Below are 12979 nucleotides of genomic sequence, written 5' to 3'. Positions count from 1 at the left end.
CCCTGGGCTCTGTGCTGTCAGCACAGAGCCCGACATGGAGCTCAAAACCACAAAATGTGAGATCATGACCCAAGCCAAAGTCAAACGCTTAACTGACTGAGCCACCCAGGTGCCCCTCAATAATTATTTTTAATTCACTCCTATGTGAAGCAATTATCTCTCTCTTTTTTTTAAAAGTTTATCTATTTATTTATTTAGAGAGAGAGAGAGTATGAACAGGGGAGGAGCAGAGAGAGAGGGAGAGAGAATCCCAAGCAGGCTCTGCACTGTCAATGAAGAACCCAACAGGGGGTTCAAACTCATGAACCTCAAGATCATGAACTGAGCAGAAATCAAGAATTGGAGACAACCAATTGAGCCACCCAGAGGCCCAACAATGATCTCTTTAAGATGAATTTATATGCAGTCTTACCCAAATACAGTGGAATGGAGTTAGTGAAAAGTTTTTAACAACAGTTAAAAACAAAAAACAAACAACCAAAGAATCCAATTAGAAAATGGGCAAAAGACATGAACAGATATTTCCCTGAAGAGGATATGCATATAGAAAATAAGCACAAAAAATGATGTTAAGCATCACTAATTTTTAGAGAAATGAAAATAAAAACTACAATGAGATAATTAGGGACAATGCTCCTTGACATCAGTCTTGTCAACAATTTTTTTTTTTGATCTGTCACCAAAAGCACAACCAACAAAGGCAAAAATCAAGTGGGATTGGGCTGGCATTTTGTACTTGTATAGCCACAAAGACCAGGGCTGGCTGCCAGATGGGATTCAGGGTCCACAGCCTTCCGAGGCTATGGCAGAGAACATGGAAGAACCCAGAATGGCTGGTATCTGCAAACATGAAAATGTGTGGGGTTAAATCTAGTGAAATGCGTAGCAGTCTGAGGCTTGTTTCTTTAGTGGCAAAAGCTGATGAGGTCCTCTGCAGAGCAGGTCACTAAGAAGCACCATCACTCCCACTGCATGGTTGATACTGTTAGCACTGCCCTTCTTACTTGTTCTTACCTACCCCTATACATCTTAGCTTTGCCAGTCTCCGGGTGGGGTCAAACCCAAGTGGGTCCTTCATGTAATGTCCCAGAAGGCTGGGGTAGCTCACCCTTCCCTCTGTCCTCCCTTTCCTGGTAAGAGGATCTTTTTCCAGTTTTTCTTTTGCACATCAAAACTATAATGAGATACGTCCTCACATCTGTTAGAATGACTATTATCAAAAAGACAAAATATAGCAAGTGTTGGCAAGGATGTGGAAAAAAAGGAACCTTGGTGCACTGTTGGTGGGAATGTAAATTGGCATAGCCACTTAAGAAAATTCCTCCCAAAATTAAAAATAGAACTACCATATGAACCAGCAATTCCACTTCTGGGTATATATCCAAAGAAAATAAAATTATCTTGCACAGATATCTGCACTCCCATGTTTAGTGTAGCATTACTCATAATAACCAAGACATGAAAACAACCTAAGTGTCCATCAATAGATGGATAAAGAAAATGCCATAGTCAGTCATAAAAACCCTGCCATTTTTGATAACATGAGTAAGGCTTGAGGGCATTATGCTAAGGAAAATAAGTTAGATAGAGAAAGATAAATACTATATGATCTCAGTTATATGGCATCTAACTACACTGAACTCATAGAAACAAATAGTAGATTGACTGTTACCAAGGCTGGGGTGGAAGTTATAGGGAAGTATTGCTCCAAAGGTATAAACTTTGTTATAAGGGATGAGTAAGTTTGGAGAGCTACTGTACAACATGATGATTATAGTTAACAATATTGTTTTGTGTATTTGAATGTTGCTAAGATAATAGATCTTCAATGTGCTTGCCACCACCACAATTATTTGAGATGAAGCATGCTAACTAAACTTATTGCAGTAAACAGTTAACAATGTACACTTATATCAGATTATCACATTGTATACCTTAAACTTATACAATGTTATATGTCAATTATATCACAATAAAGCTAGGGGAAAAAACCTGTAAATATGCAACCAAAAACAAGGGGAAAAAACTCTAAATATGCAACTGTCATATAGTCCAGCAATTCACTTCTGGGCAAAGAAATGAAATCCTATGTTCACATAAAAATCTGTACACTAATTTTTATAGCAACTTTATTTATAATAGCCCAAACTGGAAACAATTGAGACATCCTTCAGCAGTGAATGGTTAAACACACTACTGTATATCCTTACCAGAAATACTACTCAGTTGAAAAACATGAATTAAGTATTGCATCCAATAACTTAGGTGAAACCCCTGATAATTATGTTGCATAAAAAAAGCCAGCTCCAAATGCTACATAGTGTATGGTTCCATTTATACAACATCCCTATAATGAGTAAATTATACCAACTGAGAGATCAGTAGTTGCCAGCTGCTTAAGGAAGAAGTTGGGGGATGTGAATGAAGTGAGTATGGCTATAAAAAGACAACAGGAAGGGCTTTATGGTGATAGAAACACCAATCAAAACCACAATAAGATACCACCTCACACTTGTCAGAATGGCTAAAATGAACAACCCAGGAAACAACTGATGTTAGCAAGGATATGAAGAAAGGGGAACCCTTTTGCACTGTTGGTGGGAATGCAAACTCATACAGTCATTCAGGAAAACAGTGTGGAGGTTCCTCAAAAAATTAAAAAAGAATTATCCTATGACCCAACAATTGCACTACTAGGTATCTATCCAAAGAATATAAAAATGCACCCCAATATTTATAGCAGTGCTATCAATAGCCAAATTATGGGAAGAGCCCAAATGTCCATCAAATGAAGAATGGATAATGAAGATATGGCGCATATATATATATATATATATACATATATATATATATATATATATACACATATATATTGCATATATATATGTGTATATATATATACACATATATATATGCAATATATATATTGCATATATATATGTATACATATGTTTACTATATATATATATATATATATATATATATGCACACACACACACACACACACACACACACACAATGGAATACTACTTGGCAATCAAAAGGAATGAAATCTTGCCATTTGCAACAACATGGATGGAACCAGAGGGTATTATGCTAAGCCAAATAAGTCAGGCAGAGAAAGACACACAACATATGATTTCATTCATATGTGGAATTTAAGAAACAAAACAGATGAACACAGGGGAAGGGAAGGAAAAATAAGATAAAAACTGAGAGGGAGGAAAACCATAAGAACTCTTAAATACAGAGAACAAACTGAGAATTGCTGGAGTGGAGGTGGGTGTGGGGGATGGGCTAAATGGGGGATGGACATTAAGGAGAGCACTTGTTGGGATGAGCACTGGATGTTATATGGAAGTGATGAATTGCTGGGTTCTACTCCTGAAACCAGTACTACACTGTATGGTAACTAGCTTGAATTCAAATAAATTAAACAAAAAAGAAATGTTCTGCATTGTGACTGTACTAATGTCAATATACTTGTTGTATTACTGTCCTATAGGTTTGTAAGATAATTAATCATTAGGGGAAAAGGGGAACAGGGTACACAGAATTCCTCCACGTTATTTATTTTAATTTTTTTATGTTTCTTCATTTCCTGAGAGAGAGAGAGAGAGAGAGAGAGAGAGAACATGAGCAGGGGAGGGTCAGGGAGACAGAATCTGAAGCAGGCTCCAGGCTCTGAGCTGTCAGCACAGAGCCCTACATGGGGCTCCAACTCATAAACTGCGAGATCATGACCTGAGCTGAAGTAAAATGCTTAGGGAACTGAGCCACCCAGGCGCCCATGTTATTTCTTAAAAGCACACATTAACATACAATTGTTCCAGAATAAAACACTTCATTAAAAATTCAAACATCAACAATAACATCTACATATTTTACATCTGGACTACAGGGCAATCACACAAATGTTTTTAGTTGATTTTAACGAAAACTGTTCAGTTTATAGCCCTGGTGCCTAAGTGTCAGTATTTTCTACTACGCTCTGTTAAATTACTACCTTTCATTCAAATCCATCCTCCTCCGTTTTGAGAGGTGGGGCTTGGGTCTTTGCAAAATGAATCCCCTTTGCCACTGGGCTCCCTATTTCTATCAATAGAGAGAGAGAACTACAGGGAAACTGCAAGGTTCAAGGGGAAGAAGGAACTTAACACTTGTTCCCTGATACCATTACCCTACACAGCAGTTGGTTCCATCTTGCATTGTTTTCTACATTCCTAGAAATAACCTCGTTGTCCCCCTCTCCAAGAGCTATAACAACACTAGCTGCCTGGTATCCCATCCTCAGAGATGTGGTCTCAGTTCTGTCTGTTGAGCCCCTTCTAGTTTTTCAGGGTATAATATTGGCTGAACAGCATCCTTCACAAAATTCTGAGTTGCGGCTCATATGGCCCCAATCTGAGGTCTTGGGGCACTAGCACCCGTAGCTGGTAGAATTCTTGGAGTCATGAATCTCAGCAATGTGGAGTCCTCCTCACCCCTGAGCTTCTGAAGTTCCTCTGCTTTTCAGACAATGCTCTCGCCCAAGATTTCTGAAGTCCAAGTCTGCAAAACCCCTCCTCCAATATTCTAAATTCTAATCATTTCAAAGTCTTGCCTGCTGTCCCTGAAGATACTGTAGCCACTTCTGTAGTGACTACATGTTTGATTCCTCAGGGTCCTCTTTTGCCTTTCCAGTTCTCCAATATCTGGCTAATGATTGTTAAATTTTATCTATTTTTTTTTAACATTTATTCATTTTTGAGATACAGAGAGAGACAGAGTGTGAGTAAGGGAGGGGCAGAGAGAGGGGAAACACAGAATCCAAAGTGGCCTCCAGGCTCTGAGCTGTCAGCACAGAGCCTGACTTGGGGCTCGAACTCACAAACTGTGAGATCATGACCTGAGCCGAAGTAGGATGCTTAACCAACTGAGCCACCCAGGTGCCCCATCTGGTTAATGATTCTTAAATTTTATGTTTTTGTTTTAACACTTACTCATTTTTGAGAGACAGAGAGAGTGTGAGAAGGGAGGGGCAGAGAGAGGGAAACAGAATCTGAAGCAGGTTCCAGGCTCTGAGCTGTCAGCGCAGAGCCCAAGGCAGGGCTCTAACCCTGAGATCATGGTCTGAGCCAAAGTCGGACGCTTAACCTACTGAGCCACCCAGGCATCCCAAATTTTATCTGTTAAAATAACTGGAATGGTTTTTGTTTCCGGAGCTCAATCTAACAGATTCAGGCAATTTGTAGCAGGGTTTGAAGCTGAATAAAGGGAAAGAGGCTAGAGAGGCTGTGAGACTATGTGTAAGGCCAAGTTATGATGGGCAAAGAGAATGCTAAGAAAAACAATCAGAAACAAGAGTGGTGGGGGGGATGGACAGAAGTTCAGGGAGAAGTAGAGTTGCAAAGTTTTCTGTTGTTTTTGAGAAAAGTACAAACGTATAAAGACAGGCCAGTACTGCCCTTTTTCCCCCTTGTTTTCACATTCTTCTTCTGTTCTGGCTCACATATGTTGCCAGAATAACTTTCTTTTCACTTACAGGTGACTATCTTCCCTATAAAAGATCCAAACTAAAAGCAACAACAACAACAAAAACAAATAAACAAACAAACAAGCAAAAAGCACCTCCTTTTCTGAATAGCTAGAAGGATTAAGATTAAAGGCAAAGAAAAGGGGCAATCATGCATACTTGAAAAAAAAAAAAGAGCTTAAAATCTTTTCTTCTCCATTCGTTCATGTTCCCCTATGATATTTTATCTTGCCATTGCCTCCTCATCTTTAGAGAGCACTTTCTGCATATCTAATGTTCTTATGGGACTCTCAAAACAAAGTGGGCTCCCTGAAGACAGATAGCATGTCTTCTATTAGCTTAATCTAAATAACGTGATGGAGTTGATGTGGGAGAGAATAGCTGTATTCCAGGAAAGTCTTGACTTATGAATTTAGGACAGATATCTGTTATACATGCAGCCCAGGGAGAGCTAAATATTAACAGGAAAATGTATGAGCAATTCCTCCTACAGGTTTGTATAACATTTCTACTTCTCCCTTAAAACAGCATGACTGATTCAAGTAAGTATTTGCCAATTAAAATGGCAAGTATAAATGTCTCCCTTGCCATATAGATGGAGCTTAATGCCACTATAACTTTATATATTTTTTTCTCTTCAACACAGTGAAACACCACAGATGAATGAACATATTTCCATTTTACAGAGCTGGACAGGTTTTACTTCTGGGCTCAAATGGTCTTGACCATTGGTGGCACAACATTTATCTGAAGGAGATGCCACAATCCATGTCGAGCTCATGAACTGCCACTTGTAGGAGTCACTTGGACTTTCATGCTTCCCTACTGGTTCATTTAGACAAGTTCAACTTTTCCAGTAGCCCAACAGCAACTATTTTCATGCTGTTACCACATCAAGCTTTCCAATCTCACCAGGTTTTCAAAGGAAGAATAAAAAGCCGGCTACCTTCTCCAAACACTTTGTTCCATATTAAAAACCTAACTGCTGCCCCCACTTCAAAAAAGGAGGGGGACATCATCAGTTGTCTCTTTCATTCTGAATCCTGGGCAGGCCAATCTGCCACAACTCCCAGGCCGTGCAAAGGAACATCTGCTAGAGGAACAGTTAGTTTGATGCCCGCCCCTCCACAGAAATCACTGCTAGTAAATGTTTTATGAGGTGAGTACTTTTTTCCCCCGTTTCCTCCTTTTGTAACTGACTGAAGCCCAAATGAGCAAGATGAAATGGCCAGATATTTAGCCAGATGTTGGCACCCACATGTGTATGTTTGGGAGGGAAGAGAAGCTGTCAGCTGTACCAAAGGAGTATTAGAATCATCTGAAATGCAATTAACAGCCCCACAGTCAATGAATCTTTGAAGGATTCTAACAGAGTAAATTACACCTCTCACTTACCTATGGCAAATTGTCCATGGACCAGTTTCCTTGTTTGTGAAACTTGAATCCGGTCAATTTATTCAGACTCCAGAGTAGTTTCAGGATGTTTCCATTCTGTTAATCTACATGGGTTATCTCTGCTCTTCCAGTAACTTCTGTAAACACACACATACACACACACACACACAAAAGGATATACTTAGAATATGTAATGTTGGATAAATACTAGTTGACAGTTTAGATTTTTAGCATCCATAACTCACGCTATTTTTTTTAGACTATTCTTATTATTTGTAATAGAAAGTGATGGGAACAAAGCTTTTCTCCTTTAAAAACTACACTGAAGGTCAATGTGGTTTGGTATCTACAATTACAACTAGTAGAAGTATACCAGGTGAATGGCAAAAGCTTAATAAAAACATATTTATTACAGAGTCAGTATTATAGATTTTACTAAAATCTGCCTGTTATTGCATACCCTCAGAAGGTGGAAAGGAATTTAACATTTGAGAAGTTACCATGAACCTGGGGTTGGACTAGTATTTTTATATACATATTATCCTATTCAATTAGTATATCAATCTTTCTAGCACTTACTACCTATAGCTCTCTCTCTGACATTTTTCAGATCATAAGGGAAAGACTTATAGGTAGAAGGAGGTTAGATTTTAAGACTAGATAACCTGAATCCACTTCTCTTACTCTTTCCTTACTCAGGCATAGGAGAAGCTCATAGATTATTTTTTGTTTTGTTTAAATAATATCAAAATGTTTTGTATACCAAATATGCCCTAAGACTACATACATATATACATACATACATACATAAAAAGAGTGACTTGGTCATTGGGTTATGGGAAATTCCAAGGTAAGATTGATAAACTTCATGTCATTTCATGATATGATAATTATCACTTCATAATTATGGTCTAATTCCTTAAACACATAAATTTTCTTTCCCTTATCACAATTGTTTTGGCCTGAAATTTTATATCGATTTTAGATTCATAGGACTCTTGTAACTAAATTCAACAAAATCAGTTCCTGTGCATCTAAACCATATTGCTTATTTAACACCCTGTTGTATTAACTGGTTTATATTATGAGACCATCAGCTGTAGTGATCCTCTCCTCCCAACCTATAAGGATCGTTATGGCAGCAATAAAATATTCCATGGATCTCCTCATATTCCAGGAAATAGCGAGCCACAGAAAACACTTACTCCTCACATGGAATACTTCCTCTTTAGAAATATCCCCAAATTGCTCACTTATTCCCTACAGCCAACCAAGAACTGTTAAAAGTATTAATTAGAAAGTCTTCCCAGCTTGCCCAAATCTTAACAGAATTTGCAAATTAGATACAGTCTCAGTATTTTCTACTTTTACTCCATAAAATTTAGTCCACTTTTTATACAACTGAACCCTTGCTTAAGCAAAAGGGACAGTGAAACAGTTCCCTTGCCACAAACTTAGGATAACTCTGGATAGAAATGTCTAAATTGCTGACTCTTCTTACTACATGTTAAAAAAGACAAAACAAAACAAAACACATAGTAGAGCTTATAGTTCAAAAGGGGGTACAGATGGGGCACCTGGGTGGCTCAGTCAGTTGAGCATTCAACTGTTGATATCAGCTCAGGTGATGATCTTATGGTTCATGGGACTGAGCCCCGTGTCAGGCTCTATGCTGATGGTGTGGAGCCTGCTTGGGATTCTCTCTCCCTTTCTCTCTGCCCCTCCCCTGCTCATGCTCTGTCTCAAAATAAATAAATAAACTTAAAAAGGCGGGGAGAACAGAATCCTGGATTATATGTGAGGATGAATTTCAAACCTAAGAAAGAGGCTAAGTAATTGCTAGAGTTGCAATTCTGATACAATTAATTATCTGCAAAAACACTCAATCTATTTCATTGCCACTATTTCATTATTACAATTTTTTAAAATAACCATTTATTGGTGGTCCAGCTAGATGCTAGGCACCAGTTAAGTGACTTACATTTATCTGATTTATTAATGTGGAAAAAAAGTTCTTCAATGGAAAACTATGTTTTCTCTAGCACACCCTTCTGCTCTTTGATTCTGATGCTGTGGAAGAATTCTACAGAATCTATAACTCTATAAAATATAAATAGCTATTAGAAAAAAGTAAACAAATAATTCTTTTCTATAAACACACAAATTTTATCCAGTCTAGCAGAGAGGTTCACCTGCCTTCTCTGCACACTGTGGAGGAAGCTAGGTTCACCCATATTTGCACATCAATTTCAATACTCCTGATATATGAATGTGTGTTTATTTTGGACTTTTCTTTTTTTTAAACATGTTTATATATTTGTTTGGGGGAGGGAAGTGAGAAGGAGAGGGAGAATCCCAAGCAGGCTCCACACCGTTAGCGAGGAGGCCGACATAGGACTCAGTCCCACAACCTGTGAGATCATGACCTGAGGCAAGATCAAGGGTCAGACCCTCAACAAGCTGAGCCATCCAGGCGACTATGAATTCTTCTTTTAAATGATTATAATACTCCTGGTTCTCTCAATGATTTGCAAATTTCATAAAATCTTAAGAATCTGTTCATTTTATATGTGCATGAGACATGTGATTTTATTGCATTTTTTGAGATGATCTTGTACCATTCTTTACAGCAACTCTATGGGACATATACATTGTTAAGTGCATTTTATAGCAAAGGACCCAAGACTCAGCAGGGTCCCATGACTCGCCTGAGGGCCACAAACACAAACAGACATTCCTGATTATTAGACACTGTGCCACAGGCTGAGGGTGCAAAGCTAAACAAGGCTGTCTTTATCCTCAAGGTCAAGGAGACCAGGGGAAATCTTTATTGAGTGTTGCCTACATGCAAGGTGCTTCCATAGATATCCAGGAACTAAAAACATTTGATAAATCCTCACTATCCAAAACTCACCACTTGCTATATGAAATACTGAACTCAAATAAATTCAAACAGTGTTATACCCCTCACTATCTGAACTCTTTCTATAAACTCTTAATAACTGAATTTGAGAATCAAGTAGATTTGTATAGGGAAGGGCACTCAATTGCTATCTTTAAATCCTCAAAGTCACCTTGTGAGGTAGGCATTCTTCCCATTTTTACAGATAAGAAAAATGAGGCTCAGTGAAAGTAATGTTAAAAAAAAAATCACATCACTTTAGAATAGAAAAAGATAGCAAGATCACACAGCCCAATGTCCTCATTTTATAGATAGAAAACCGGGGCTCAGGGAAACAGAGTGATTCTCTTGAATCTTTTATCCAGCTAGGAGCAGGGCCTGCTTCAACATTCGCTGATTCAACCTTCCATACATCTTTCCACTTATCTGGGACTAGTAATGCAAAAGAATGGGCCACACATCTGTCAAAGCAGGCAGAAAAGTGAGGGGCAAATTATTAAAACTTGCTCAAGAAGGTCCCAAGTTCTCTTTCCAACCTCACTTACCAGGTTATTTATCCATCTAGCTGATCTGAAGTTGGCTGTCTGAATTCATTCCCCTTTTTACTCTAATATTATAATTGCATATGTTTGTTAGTCTACTTAAGCAATACCATGAGCTATTTTCAATATTGCAAAAAGGCAGTGACTACCATTCTCCACCATAAGACGAAAGCCACCTAAAAGGCCAAGTGTCTGTGTGACTAGATTTCAATCAGCTGAAGGAGGGAATCATGTTTTCTAATACCAGTCTGGAATGACAGAAGGCTAGATCTTACTGATTAATAAGAATATGGAAAACACATTAAGAATCATCAAATCATGGACTATGTTCAGTAGGAAAAAAATTCAAATTACGGGTTTCATGTGACAGAAAGAAAGCAACAGAAGGGTCTTTGGTGGGGAAATTTGAGGAATCGCTTTTCTATATTCTACAGTTGCCCATGGATTTTGAGCACCTCTACAGAAAACAATTGTCCTGTTTTAAGTGACAGCTTTTCACTTAAGTCAGCCTTTGCTCACGTGTTCAAGCACAAATTTCTACTGTCAGGACCAACAGGACAGGAGTGATTTTCCATTATCCTCATATGCAGAGAGTGGCTGAAAATTTGGGCAGACTTCAGAATCTGTGGCAGAGTAAATTAGTAAATTACTGTTATCCATGTATGGTCCCACAGTCTAGAAACTTTTAGGGGCACACCCTCTTGACAGCTAAACCATAAAATCGAGCAGATTCCACATTCCCTGTTGTTGTTTTTGCAGACCTCATCCCAACTCCTCTTGCTTCCTTCCCCTCCTCTATTTTCCTTTTTATCTTCTACCATTTCATCTTCTTCCTTTTCCTTATTTTCCTCCTCTCCCCTCACACAAGTATTGCTATGAGAAAATTATGATTATAGGTATCTAATGAATAGACTCATACCATATCACCTCTCAACAAGCAGAACAAAGAGAGGTCACCTGTTACTACCATCCTTTAAAGAGTACTATATCACACCAGCAGCAACAGGTCACTTTTTGTTAGGAAAAATGCAACACATTTGTCATTTTTCTGTCCTTTCAGTCATTCTCAACAGGTTTCTTACATTGGGCTGGTTTTGTTTCAAGACTTCACACCCTCCAGAGACCTTCCCTTAGGAAATTTACAACCTTCTGTTCCTTTCCAAGTCATCAAAATTCTAATGGAGTAGTGTACTATGTAAACCTATGCTAATTTCAGTCATTATGCAGATGTCCAAATATCTTGCAGGTTTCCACCTAAAAGTGTTATTTCCCTCTAGAGTCAAAGGGACTTGGATGAGCTGTTGATCCCTTTGTTAAAATACAATCCACATATCAGTAGGCTACCAACTTTATCAAACTTCTGCCAGTTAAGCAGGATTCCCCTTAGAGAAGTTGGTGAATTGAGCAATGTTGAATTACTGTTTGTATTCAAAATGGAGTAGTGGGAAAACATTCCAAAGAAACTTAGCTTTTTAATTAATCATAATCTCCCACCTTTGTGAATTTTAAAATTTTCTGCTTTTGTTTTCATTTAAGAAGCTCTGTTTGGCTACCTCTGAGCTGCCAGGAAAACAGTGTAAAAATATTTTTCAGGTGTTGTCCTATATAATCCTCAAGACAACTTAAAAGGATCTGCCTGGAATAAATCATTTTTAAACATTTATAAACCGATGTTTTTTAGAGAAGTTACAAGCAATGACCAAGGCTACACAGTTAGTATTAAGTGTTAGAAGCCAGACCTTACACCAATTTTCAGGTTCATTTCTACTTACACCATATTTTCACTTTAAAAATGTTAGTCTAACAATTGGTCCAAGTTGGACTTGCCTTATATAAACACATACAAATATTTATGTTCTACATAGAGTGAGATGCATCAAAGACAGTAATGCTCCGTCTAGGATAAATGAGGAGTTTCCCATTTAGCCTTAATCAATTATATCTATGATGCTCATACAACTAGATTAAGGGCAAAGAGTACAATAAAGATGTATTCAATGATAAAGTCAGATTTTTCAGATGGAAGGAGGAATGCAAGTTGACATTTCCTTAGATGCACTCAGTTACTGTGGCCTTTCCATATGCCTGAATCAAAGAGCTAGTATCTCTGGAGAAACTAAACTACATCATTAAAATAAAGGAAGCTATCTTGTAGTAAACACTCGGCCAAGACAAGTATCATCTTCTTTATGTGTTCTACATTTAATAAGAAGGGCAAAGGTTTTGAAGCCCAACAGTGGGCAAATGTGGCTTCAGAACCCTAATACAGAGTTCATAACACCTACCCTTCACCCCTGCCCACCATCCAGGCTTGATATGAGAATTAAAATATCTACATTTAAGGCTGCAGTGTATTGCTCAAATAGGACTCATAAATAATTAGAACTCTTATCTCCTCATTCAACACCAGGTCTGTCTTAGGGATGTGTGCTAACAAATTCTCTGGATCTAATTGTGCATTTTGTCACAAGATTTTGTTAATTGTGCAGAATATAATACAAGAGCAAGGGTTAAGGGAAGTCAAGATGCAGTAATTCCCTCTTGATTCCTAAAGACCAGAAGACACTGACACTCCCACAAGGTTCAAGCCCTGGTATCAATAAATGCTATCACCTCTTGCCCATT

At 38.1% G+C, this 12979-nt stretch overlaps 1 protein-coding gene across 4 annotated transcripts in view; it reads right to left on the bottom strand.

The window, feature by feature from the left end:
- Nucleotides 1–12979, bottom strand: part of LRRC4C (leucine rich repeat containing 4C) — a 1194683-nt gene that overhangs the window by 466469 nt on the left and 715235 nt on the right. For all 4 annotated transcript variants that reach the window (XM_060606420.3, XM_060606418.3, XM_060606419.3 and 1 more), the window contains one exon: nucleotides 6911–7047. The gene's annotated coding sequence lies outside the window, so the exon portion shown is untranslated. The remainder of the gene's footprint in view (nucleotides 1–6910; nucleotides 7048–12979) is intronic.

The sequence above is a fragment of the Panthera onca genome, chromosome D1 (genome assembly GCF_046562875.1).
Source record: "Panthera onca isolate mPanOnc1 chromosome D1, mPanOnc1 haplotype 2, whole genome shotgun sequence".
Taxonomy (NCBI): Eukaryota; Metazoa; Chordata; class Mammalia; order Carnivora; family Felidae; genus Panthera; species Panthera onca.
Note: the sequence above shows the minus strand (reverse complement) of the source record. Positions and strands in the feature narration are given on the sequence as shown.